The following is a 13184-nucleotide window of genomic DNA, read 5'->3' as shown; positions in this document are numbered from 1 at the left end:
TGATATTGTGTTTGCCAGTGCATACATGAGTGTCTTTGTCGAGTCTAGTAAGACTGATAAATATAGAGATGATGCCTGGATATGCATTGCTAAGATCGGCACGTGTTTGTGTTTTTAGACGACATGGTCGTTGGGTTACTTACTTACTATGCGAAAGATGGTTATGTTGAGGATTCATTTACGGAGCGTCTTAAGGTATCTGAGAGTTAAGGTTTGTAAATAAGGGTTGTGGCCACATCCGGTCTTTTGACATTAAGAGGCAATTATGCGCTCCATACAAGACATACAATACATAATTGAATTCTTATTTTCTTACTCCATAACGTAGTGTAATGAGAGATCTGATTTTAATTAGATTGAGTGACGGTACCGTAGTCTTAACTTGAAATGAGGAATGCATGTCTGGTTTCTAAGTTTCTATGTTGTTCAATTTTTTTAAGTTTCTTTATGCGGTTTGTTGTTTTAACTAAAAATGAGCAATAAATATTGAATTGAATATACATTATGCACAATCTACAACACATACCATAGCACGCATTCACAGGGGAAAATTGCATAGCCTCGATCACGCGTACGTTACTACCAACTTTCAGTAGGCCTACCTACCGTTTCGTATGGTTAAAGGGAGATCACTCTAGTTGTAGGTCATAGGTTAACAACTGTGTGTATCAGAGCGAGACAGATGTCAACTGACTAGCTGTGCATCATTTCTTTATTCTCTGCAATCGTCGTAACGCGTCTGCCTCTTCCTGGTGTACATCAATTAACTGTCCATGTAAGAAATACCGACTAAAGGATATGGGGTAAGTGACACTTCTTTTTCTAGTACCATTTTAAGAGAAAATATAACGAAAGACGCTTGTCCATCAATCAGCTGTTCTGGCAAACGTAGTACTGTACTGCTTCAGTACTGTTAAACGATTTGCCATTCGAAGGCAAACTGTCCGTAAACAATTTATCTATGTGGTTTGCATATGACGTTTGGACTGTTTTAATACTGTTTACTTATGTTAGGAAAACTATTTCAATCGGTTGTCCCCCGTTGATTATATTGACCGTTGTGTACTTATTCCTACCCCGTTTCCATCACTACTGTACAGCAGCAGAACCCTACTGAAACAGAATAGCTTTCAGGTATGACGTACATAAACTGTCTCTATAAATAAAAAGGAAGGACACTTTTATGAGGACAAGCCTTTATATTTATATATTTATATGAGTAAGCTATGTAGAAGGTACTGTACTGAAAGTATGTATACAAAAAAAACGGAAGATTATTTATGTACCTACACAATATACTATAATTGTACCCTTACCTACCGGGCCATCCTGTTACAGTACCTACACAATATATTATATTTGTACCCTTACCTACCAGGGGGTCCTGTTACAGTACCTACACAATATATTATATTTGTACCCTTACCTATCAGACCTTCCTGTTACAGTACCTACACAATATATTATATTTGTACCCTTACCTACCAGGGCGTCCTGTTACAGTACCTACACAATACATTATAATTGTACTCTTACCTACCGGGCCATCCTGTAACAGTACCTACCAGGGGCGGATCCAGGATTACCTAAAAGGGGGGGCCGAGAAATTTTCAATAAACAACGGTGTGCTGCCAAAGGCAGCTCACCGAGCGTGTAGCGCGAGGAGGGGGAGGGTAAGGGATGGGGTCTTCCCCCTCCCGTCAGGGGGGTTTGGGGGATCTCCCCCCCAAAAATTGTGTTTTCTAGAACGTCTCAGAAGCGATTTCCTGTGTTCTGAGGATTGTTTTTATGTTTAATTAACAAGAAGAAAAAAACATATTTTAAGTATGGCCCAAAGACTTTTTTGTGTACTGGAAAGAAAATTAAAGTTTCGGTTCAAATTCTCTATCAACAGCGTGTTATAGAAGTCAGATGGTATTATTATAGGGGCAACCTGGTGATGACAAATGTATGAATCCACAGGGGGCTTGTTCATTATTACCTAATTTGGCGTCCCGCCCGCAAGGGGGTACGAGAGGTCCACCGTCAAAAAATAAATGTAGGAACGCACAATATCTAGTCTTCAGACATATTGTACCTACAGTACAGTACTTCTTGTAATAGTTTGTCGTACAAAAGAACAAATAACACCATAACATCGTTGCTGTTTAATTAATGAGTTACTCATGGCATCACTAAGTTGCTAAACAAATGGATAAGTTCAAATCAGTGCGACACCCAAGGCCACTAGCTATATAGTCTTGTGTTTCATAATTGTTGACTAATTCACTAGTGTAGACAATGATATATATGAAATGTCCACGCTGATTAACTCATGTAAGGGCGTGCATATTACCAACAGTGGTACATTTGCTAAGCTATCTGGTTAAAATGGTACAACTTAGGAGGCACATACGCGTCACCTTTAAATTTAATTTAAAATTATCATACTTGTAAGTACAGCATGTCTCATTCTGGTAGGTACAACTTATTACTACGTACACAATAGTATGCTGTGTGAAGATACTTTCTTGTACGTACAAGATGGTAAGCTATAAGTACCACAACGAGATATTATGTTGTACATACAAGACAGTTCCAACAATGTATATAATACCAAAATAATTGAATGGATATGTTTAATCGATTATACATAATATTGTCAGCCGAAAAAAAACTTTGTCTTTCTTGTATAATGATATGATTAATATCGCCCGGGCGGTTAGGAAGGTTACAATAAAAAGTATTAATTTTTTTAGATCATCTATAACGAGCGGTCAATCATATAATTATGCAACTTATGCTAGTATATTTCCGCCGAGCGTTGCAAGTTGCAACTTCGGGTTTTGCGGAGGTGGTAAAATAAAAAACAAACTTTAGGGTAAAGATACAAAGTAGACGAGCGTAGCGATGCCAACAAATATTGTTTTAATAAAGAAAAATATAGTAAAAACATCAGATAACGGAAACCCACAATATTTGCTAGGATGCCGTATGGGATGTGTGGGGCATAGCCCCAGATTTTTTTTATGCAAGCTCCGTGCATTATTTGAGGCATTTTAAAATGTTAATATGTTCCCATTCCCGGCCGATCAGACCATTTCGGGCCGGCCCGGAAAAGGTCAGGCCGCCGCCAAAAGGGGGCGCCGGGGCCGGGTGTGCCCCCCCCTAAATCCGCGCCTGCCTACACAATATACATATTTTTTATTTTTTATTTATAGACTTGTACATGTTAAACAATGAACATTAGCTCTGTAGAGCTATTATTACGACAAAACATGAATAAAATACATAGAAAATTACTAACAAAACACACAGCATGCATGTTGACCAAAGAATAAAAACAGCTTTAGGACATGTATATCAAATGCAATAACGATTCCTTTAGTGTTAAACAATCCCTGTCACAAAAAAATCCTCCTCCAATATTTCTCAAACATAATTGAGGAAGATGTACATCAAATTTCAGAAAAAATATTCAATAACTGATGAAAAAACTCATTTTATATGTTCATTTTCCAAGCTTAATAAAAGTCACAATTCATGAAAAAATCCATTTAAACTTGTAAATATCATAAGGTTGGATGTCCATGGAGATGCATTTGTGGAGAAAAATGTAAGAAAATGCTTCAAATCACGAGAATCTCGAGGGTCATGGACACTATTTGTAACAGGACAGATAGAAGTGTCAATCCAAGGCCAAGGGGGTGAAACCAGCAACCCTTAGTTTCCCCGTTTTCCACTCTACCAACTGAGCTATAAGAAATAAGTATCCTGGTCCAAATAAGTACCCCCTGGTCCAAATAAGTACCCCCTGGTCCAAAGCAAGAATGTTACTGTTATTATCAGTGTTGTATCCAAATGATATGAATTATGCTGATAGTTATAACAGTAATATGTAAAATATTTTCTACAATGTTAGTGATTTTTGTTTTTTCATCAAATAATTAAAATCTCATTTAGAATCAGTCTACATAAATTCATACTCTCCATTACATACATATCTTACATATATATTTTGGCAATATTTGCACCAAACTCTTTTCAAACTGTAAATTTGGCCATTTTATTTGATTGGTGAAAAATAGTGACAAGTTCCACATCATGATGCTACTGCAAGGGAGGGGGGTTAGGTAATTAGTTAGTTGTATTGGCTTAATTTGTGATACCTAGTTATGATAAATACCCTAGTTGTACAGTTACACAGTGATAACTTTGGTTCGAAGTAAAGGCATTTATATTCGATGAATATTATTTGGCCAAATAATGATTAGTAATCACAGTGTTGATGGCACTATAACAAACAGAGCTGGACATAGTCTGTAGGTGCATGCATCCTGTCACATGTTACCAGGCCACAAGTTCAAATATTACAAAAACTGTTGAATTTTCTAGCATAACATACAATGTATTTAGATGTGAAAACTGTTTTTAGCATTGGTTATTGACATTTATGAAATGCAATGGAAAGAGACAGCCATTACAATAAACAATAAGCATGTAGATAAATATACATCTTGTGATGGAACTGGAACTGTAGGTACCAGGGGTATGTTGTTTTTCTCATATAATGACCTTGACTTAGTTTGAAGGTTGCACAGATCAACTGTGTTAAAAATTTAAAAAAAAAACATGATCTAAATAATTATCATTATTCTTGGGTATGTTATGCATACTAGCAATGCAAAACTTTGTGTAAGCTAGGTATATTGTGTTAAGGTCAAAAGTAAACTTAAAGTGCTAACTGGGGTAAATGTCCTCAAAGGCAATAATGGATGAAAAGGTTTAAGAATCTTCTTTTTCAGTTCCACATAGCCTAGGATTATAGTATTAACTCAGATGGGATGGTTTAATGGTTTCTGAATGTAAATGACCTTGACCTACTTTCAAGGTCAGTCACTGGGGTCAGTCAAATACATTGAAAATTTCATCATCTTTTTAAGAACTTTTAAGTGGAATTTTGTATTTTGTTTCTGTAAAGTCAAAAGCTATTATTGTAACATAAAAAGAAACCAGCTTAACAACACAAAGCTTACAGGTTACAAATTTCGTTCAGTATTTAAGCTCATCCAGTACACAAACAGTTACCGGGCATGCTTAGCATACACCTCAGTCAATATGATCGCTGCATCACCTGTTTTTGTCACATGTATGTAACACATTTCCTTATTAACAGATGGGAGATACACATGTACATAGAAGATTGTTGTAAGAAATATTACAGTCATGCATATGCAACTTTTAATGATAGAAAGTACAGCATAGATAGATTATATCTGATGGGTGTATATATTTGTCCATCAAGCAATGTCTGTTTTTGAGATGGACTTTGTTCTCATCAATACACTACTACCCACAGAGGACAAGCAATGTAGGTCACTTCCTTATGAAAGTATATTTAACTGTTTTATGATTGTGCAGTGATAAAACGTGAAGCTCTGTTAATCTAGAATCATATTTTTAGATTTCCCTGAATGATTCAAAATGGAAATTGTTATCTAATTAATGTGTCCAGACCCCTGAGTATTTTTTGAGGGATATAAAAATTGGGATCCGGACAGGGTACTCCCATAGAAGGAAGAAAGGGCTGACGTATCAAGTAGGTGCTAATGTTCCAATATAAGTAAATAAATAAATATACAACATTTGATATAGCGCCCTATCTAGCTAACATAAGCCACTCTAAAGCGCTTTACAGTACATAGATGTACAATTTTATACAGTCAATACAATTAGCATATATATATTAATCAATACAATATTGAGGAATTCGCAGGAGCTGCCTTATCACGCGTTAACTACTAGTCACATGCCACCTGGCTAATATCTCCCTATGTGCGTATGCCTGTGTGTGTGCTGAAGATGTATTGTGTTCTGTTTGTAGTGGGACCGTGCTTCCAACGGTATCATTTATAGTGCCACCTCACTTGAATGCTTCAGCACAGATACCGCAACACCCACCCCAGACCATTTTATACACCACCTGGGTTGTTGGAGTTGTGTGGGCAGGAGAAAAACCCTTTCTCTAATATTCCATGTGTACGGCGTATAGGCAGTGATTAGATATCATTGAATAGCCATGATGGATTTACCGTGCTGATAGTTTTGAAGACAAAACCCATCGCAAATATATATTTAAGTTTGGTAAAATATTAAGTTAAATTATAAAGTTATTTTCCAGCTTCGATAAATCATTTCTGAAAGAAAAGTATACCTTGGAGGACTTATATGAGAAATGATAAAGATTAAATAAACAAAATCTATATAAATCAACAGCGTGCAGTATATAAATACTCAGCAGGGCTAGACTGGGGTTCAAACCTTGAATTTCGGATTGAAATGCCATTGATCTAACTGTGCTGCAGTTATAACAAAACAGAAGCTAAGGGGAGGTTACCATATACATGAAAAAACACAGTGCAGTGGGACAGGGATCCTTATTGCTCAAAAGAGTCTGATGTATCAAAAACTTCTGATGACTTCTCATCAAAAACCTCAGGGCCTTGATTTCTTCAGTTCAATTTACATATGTTTATGACGCATGGTTAAGTAAAGCATCTTATGTCAGATCCTTTTAAATACGTNCAGTTATGTTGAATGATTTCTCTTTTAATATCAATTACTCACAAATACTTCATATATTTCAATCATACAAACAACTGCTCATTCAATGTGTGACGGGCGTATTATATACCGCTCGCGGTAACCTTGTTTTACTATATACCATGAGAAGGCATTAATATTAATGTATGATAGAAATATTTTGATATCATGATAAATGTCATTGAAATTGATATCCCATAACAAACGGAATATGGAAGGTGTATATAACATGTATACCGGGTAAACAACTTTGATACAGTACATGTCATCTGATCGATAAACAACTTTGATACAGTACATGTCATCTGATAGGTAAACAACTGTGATACAGTACATGTCATCTGATCGCATGGCTTAATTGCTTCATGCTTCAATGAAATAGAGAATGTGGCCATGATGAATATATCCAGTTACCCTCATGTCATTAGGTCACCTGAGACAAAGTCTCAAGTGACCTATTGCGATCGCCTTTTGTCCGTCGTCGTCCGTCGTTCGTCGTCCGTCGTGCATCCGTAAACAATTTACATTTTCGACTTCTTCTCCAAAACCCCTAAACCAATTTCAATGAAATTTTGCAGTAACCTTCCATGGCCAAAGGTCAACTAAAATTCTGAATTATATTGTCCCCAGCCCCCAGGGGCCTGAGGGGCGGGGCCAAAATGGTAAAATTGACAAAAATTTCAAAAATCTTCTCAAGATCCAGATATGGTAGAATCAAATACTCTTCATAGATAGAAGGGTCTTAAGGTGCTTTACTAAAATTGTGAAATTCTTGACCCTGGGGTCTCACGTTTCCCCCTGGGGACGGGGTAAACTGTACTATAGTTTAAATAGGGAAATCACATTTTGGACCAACATTTGTTTAATTGCCATTGGAAGTAATTCAATTTGGGTTAGAATTATCAGTATTGGATAGCAGTTTGATAGTATGCACATATCAGCCCTGACTGACCCCCCAGGGCTGATGGGTGGGGCCAAAAAGGGTTGAATTGACTGAAATTTCAAAAATCTTCTTCTCAAGACCCAGATATGGTAGAATCAAATACTCTTAATAGATGGGGGCGCCAAATAGGGGAAATAGAGGTAAAACCTTTAAAATCCTTTTTCTACTGTAAGGATTAAGGGATTTCATCCCAATTTGGTCTGGAGCATCCTTGGGCCAAGGGGACCCATTTTGGGTAAACAGTGGAGAGTGGTCCCCCCAATGAGCAAAGGGGCGGGGCCCAATAGGGGAAATATAGCAAATTCTTTAAATTTTTCTTTTGTAGGAATGACAGGATTTTGTCCAAATTTTGAATGAAGCACCCTTAGGTGAAGGGGAACCAGTTTTGTGTAAATGGTGGGTCTGACCCCCCAGGGGGCAGAGAGGTGGGGCCCAACAAGGGATATAGAGGTATAGCTTTAATATCCTTCTTCTTCCATTGGGATGAAGGTATTTTGACCAAATTTGAACAGTAGCATTCTATTTGGAAGTGAAATCAATTTTGTATAAATGGTGGGGTTTGAACCCTCTGGGGGTAGAGCGGCGAAGCCAAATAGGGAAAATAGAGAAATAGCTTTAATATCCTTCTTACCTTGGGATGAAGGTATTTTGACCGAATTTGAACAGTAGCATCCTATTTGGAAGGGAAAGTGGGTTTGAGCCCCCTGGGGCAAAGGGGCAGGACCAAATAGGGAAAATAGAAAAATATCTTTAAAATCCTTCTTCTACTGTAGGAATGACAGGATTTTGTCTATATGTTGTCTAAAGCATCCTTGGGTGAAGGGGTCCTAATTGTTTACCCTGCCCCTCTTGGGGCAGAGGGGCGGGGCAAAAAGGGGAAACATACCAAATTCATCAAAATCCTCCATTTCCTGTAGGAATGACAGAATTTTGTCCAATTGCATATAAATATAACCCTTAACTAACCATGTAATACATGTACACTTCCAGCAACATCTGGTTATTTCAACTTGAATTTTGCTAACATTTCCAGGTGAGCGATACAGGCCCTCTGGGCCTCTTGTTAATGTCATAGCTGCAACATGATATTATAACTGAACAGTAGATAACTTAGGTTGGGTGCAGGGGTATCAAGCTCTGCTTCAAGTTTAATCTAGTTTATCTGAATATATATAAAAGTCAACAGGTATATTATTGATTCCCCTGATTTATGATTACAGAGCCATTGCCTGCTCTCGTTGCTCAGGGCATGTATTCAATAATCTGACACAGATGACCTGTCATGTTGACTTTTTTATGGAGAAAATTTCCCTTTAGCTAAGTGGTAGAGCGTCCGACTAGGAACCTAGGTATTGCTGGTTCGATCCCCAATGGAAGCACACTTCTCTCTTTCCCGTTACAAATGGTGTTAATGCCCTCCCTGTGGTGACAGGGAAGTGAACCTGAGTTTTTGTTGTGGTATTCGAGAGCGAACACATTTAAAAAGGGGGGAGTGATGTGGCAGATTTTAATTGTACATTGGATTGCAGTTGCTTTCTAGCTTTGAACTGGAGGGAATTTCCCTCAAGCTCAGTGGTAGAGCAGCCGACTAGAAACCTGGGGTTGTGGGTTCGATCCAAGATGGAAACACACTTCTGTCTTTAATGTCGTGTCAGAGTACCATATTACCTGAGCTTTGTTTACAAAAGCTTGCTCTGCGGCAATATATAACCTAGAAGGTTATGTTTTGTGCTTACCTGTGCTGTAAAATTGGCAAGTCATGGTCACTACAGATAGATCTTTTAGAAGGGGGCCCGGGAATATGAAAATTGCTGAGTCAGCACTAACATCTACACATAATCATCGTTGTACCCTTAAAATACATACAGTAGTATAGTCTAATACTGGCCGAATAGGCAAGTTTAATGACCAGTACATTTTAATAATCTTTTTTTAATGACCAGTACATTTTACTAATCTTTGTTTAATGACCAGTACATTTTACTAATCTTTTACCTTGCGCCAACATGTCAATTTATCCTCTTTTGCTGTTTTAACTCTAGATCTCCGGACAATGATATTATGGCTAATTGCAAATAATATAGGAATATTTTATTTATTCTACTGGCTGCAAATGAAATAACATTGGTAAGTTACATTATGCAACATCAATACTGCTGTGTGTGTTAAATTTTGTTTCATATTTAAATACAGATTCTGCAATATTAATATACACATAGAGGCAACAACACGACTGACACATAGATTCTATTATTTTACATCTTGCCATGATCTTGGAAGTACAACTCGCTTAAAAACCTAAATTAGGATATTTTTACGATAAACGTATTTGTGTGCATAATCCTAATTCGGAAAAAAAATACACCAGTAAAATAAAACTGCTGCTATTTTTAAGAAATTTGCAAAAATTTACCTACATCAAGATATCCCAATTTACAGCACAGTTTGACACCAGTAAAAGTTGTAATGAGAATCTTAGCCATGATTTTATAACTTTATGTGGATGGACTGCAAATTTCTTAGTAATATTTTATCAATTTATTTTTTGGATATTTTAAAAAGAAAACATGTTTACTAATTACAAACCTGGCTCTATTTAGTGTCACTTAGTAATTGCCACCTCACTCATCACTAATATCACTAAAGGGTGTGCTTTTTGAGTGTAGTTTTACGACTCTATTGGGATCACATGATTCTCCTAATTGACCATAGCTGTTAATAGGGCAAAAAACAAACCAAACCAAACCCAAATTGACAAGGAACTAGTACCTGTGTCTCCATTAGTTAGTGGTGTGGGTCAACACTTCTGAAGCCTTGTTGGGAACCCCCTGTAGAATTAAGGATTTGCTTTGGTGTCCTATATTTGGGGACACAAAAGCGACCAAAGTAAGTCTGCTGCACCCATTGCAATATTTTGGATCTTTATCTTTCTTTCTACTTATAAATACCTTTGATTTCCTAGTGCCTTGCTTGGCAACACCTCACTTTTGGCTTTAATGTTGAGCGTTCGCCCAGGTGAGGAAGGCAATGGGTTCTGTCCCCTGGCCAGGACAATACCAAAGTTCTTAAAAATGGTAGTTGTTATTCTCTGCTTAACATTCAGCATTTAGGGGAATGGCAAAAACTGGTTCACCCATTGTCAGTATAATGTGACCAGACGGAATGCTGTGATGGGTGCCTTCGGCATGTTATTTCAGTGAGATAGCACTATGAAGTTGGCATCAGATCCCCGCTATCTCAAAGAGGCAAGCACACCAACAAACCCTGTATCCTACATACACAAACGCAAGCACGCATACACTACACACATGGAGGCAGGTCCTTAAATGACCTTAGCTGTTAATAGGACGTTAAACAAAATTGAACCAAACCAAACTAAACTCCTGACATGCTGATGTGAATTTCCAAATTGTATTTCATTTGGATCAAAAATGAAATAAAAAATATCCTTTCATTTTAATCCTTAAGACACAGAGTGGTAACTTTAACACAAATAGCCTTGCATGACTAAACCAAGATTCCAAGAGTAAAGCAAGTTAGATCCACTAATAAATCAGGTATGGAGAATTGTCGATATTTAGCCTTTATTAGTATTAGCTACAGTTACACACATGGAGGCAGGTCCTTAAATGACCTTGTTTGCACGATGTGTGCACGGTGTGTGAACGATGTGTGCACGAAGTGCGAACGATAAAAAAGTGTACGATCATTGCTTGCCCACATTTGTGCGCACATTTGTGCGCACGATGCACTAATGTTGTGCGATAACAATCGTGGTTGGTGTAAATTGAGGACTGCCTTAACAATATATACGGTTTCGTGCTTGTGTTAAAACACATAAACTTGATTATTTAGTATGTTTTTATATTCTAGCAACAAATATAAGCTTATCTTTCTGTTTATACTTTCTTAAATTTAGAAGTGGTGTTCTAGTTGTTTTTTAAACAACCTTAATCGACACATGTAAAATTACAATATAGTGTCGGCAATACAGGTAAACATAGCCACTTTGTACCTGTACCTGGACCGTAGTTATCCCTCGCCCGAGGCACTTACATAACTCGCCAAGGTGTGAAAACCAGGTGAAGTCCCGGGAGCTATATAGACCTAATCGAATGGAAATAACAAATACTAAACGTCCAGTTATGTTTTCATAACGGTCATACGGTTCTTGACAGTCTAACGCACCGTCACTGTAACATTGTGTAACATGCATTGTAAAATTGTACATAATCTTAATTATTGTGATGAGAAATTACAGTTATATATACAGTGTACAAAATTGCATGCTAGCCTTCCGTATTTTTTTCATTCCATAATATTTTGATCAACAAATTGTACCAAATCGCACAGTTGTGCGGAGAAAAGTGCACAACGGGGCGAACGATTGTTAAATCGCACAGTTGTGCGCACCATGTGTGGACGATGTGCGGACGGTGTGTGAACGATGTATGCACGGTGTGCGCACGCTATTTTTGGTGCGTTGTGCTGTCACACAACTGTAGCTGTACCAAGCTTTCTATTGAAGTTTGTTTCAAGGTGGCCTTGACCTGCTTATATTTAAAGATCACAGATGTGAGATGTGTTTGCAAACAGCATTGAAATGCAGTTGGGCTTTATCGGCCTACAAAAATCTATATTTCTACCAGAATGGCCGTTGATACATTGTATTTGGGGTGGAGTTTCCTGACAGGTCAAACATTGTTGTACAAAGGTAAAAACAGCTCTCGTTAATATTAGGCTGATTGTTCTAGGTAAGGATTCTACTTGTTTACATGGTTTGTCATTTCTATGTGTTGTCATCACCAACATATTGGATAAGTAGAAGTACAGATTTATCTGAATATGATGAAGCTAACAGGATTGCTTTGATTTTCATGAAAGATCTCTGCTTCAAGTTTGATTTTGGTTTAGATCTAAAATTCAGTATGGCAGGAAATCATTATGGATTTTGTATAGATAGGATGCATGGTAGTCTAGTGGAAGGACGCCGAGCTCGGGTTATAATCACAGTAATCAAAAACAGAATATTGTACTGAGGATCAGCTCTGCCTCACCTTGGTGATCCCAGTCAATCACCTTCGCTTATTTATGTAAGCCATGATTTCAGAAGGGTATATATACATGTATGTTCATCTGGAAATATTTCACTTCTGTTGTAATAAATTGTTGTGTGGGTTGTTATTGGGAGACAATGAATTGTTGTGTGCGTTGTTATTGGGAGACAATGTATTGTTGTGTAGGTTGTTATTGGGAGACAAGGAATTGTTGTGTGCGTTGTTATTGGGAGACAATGAATTGGTGTGTGGGTTGTTATTGGGATACAATGAATTGTTGTGTGGGATGTTATTGGGAGACAATGAATTGTTGTGTGGGTTGTTATTGGGAGACAAATAATTGTTGTGTGGGTTGTTATTGGGAGACAAGGAATTGTTGTGTGGGTTGTTATTGGGAGACAATGAATGTTGTGTGGGTTGTTATTGGGAGACAAGGTATTGTTGTGTGGGGTGTTATTGGGAGACAATGAATGTTGTGTGGGTTGTTATTGGGAGACAAGGTATTGTTGTGTGGGGTGTTATTGGGAGACAATGAATGTTGTGTGGGGTGTTATTGGGAGACAATGAATGTTGTGTGGGGTGTTATTGGGAGACAATAAATT

The 13184-nt window shown here is 37.5% G+C and overlaps 1 protein-coding gene across 1 annotated transcript in view; it reads left to right on the top strand.

The window, feature by feature from the left end:
- Nucleotides 1-670: 670 nt before the first annotated feature.
- LOC110466946 (monocarboxylate transporter 12-like) overlaps nt 671-13184 on the top strand; it is a 32004-nt gene continuing 19490 nt past the window's right edge. The window contains exon 1 of the mRNA XM_021523764.1: nt 671-803. The gene's annotated coding sequence lies outside the window, so the exon portion shown is untranslated. The remainder of the gene's footprint in view (nt 804-13184) is intronic.

This window comes from Mizuhopecten yessoensis, unplaced genomic scaffold (assembly GCF_002113885.1).
Source record: "Mizuhopecten yessoensis strain PY_sf001 unplaced genomic scaffold, ASM211388v2 scaffold11149, whole genome shotgun sequence".
NCBI lineage: Eukaryota > Metazoa > Mollusca > Bivalvia > Pectinida > Pectinidae > Mizuhopecten > Mizuhopecten yessoensis.
The sequence above is the reverse complement of the archived record's forward strand: the minus strand, read 5'-3'. Positions and strand labels throughout refer to the sequence as shown.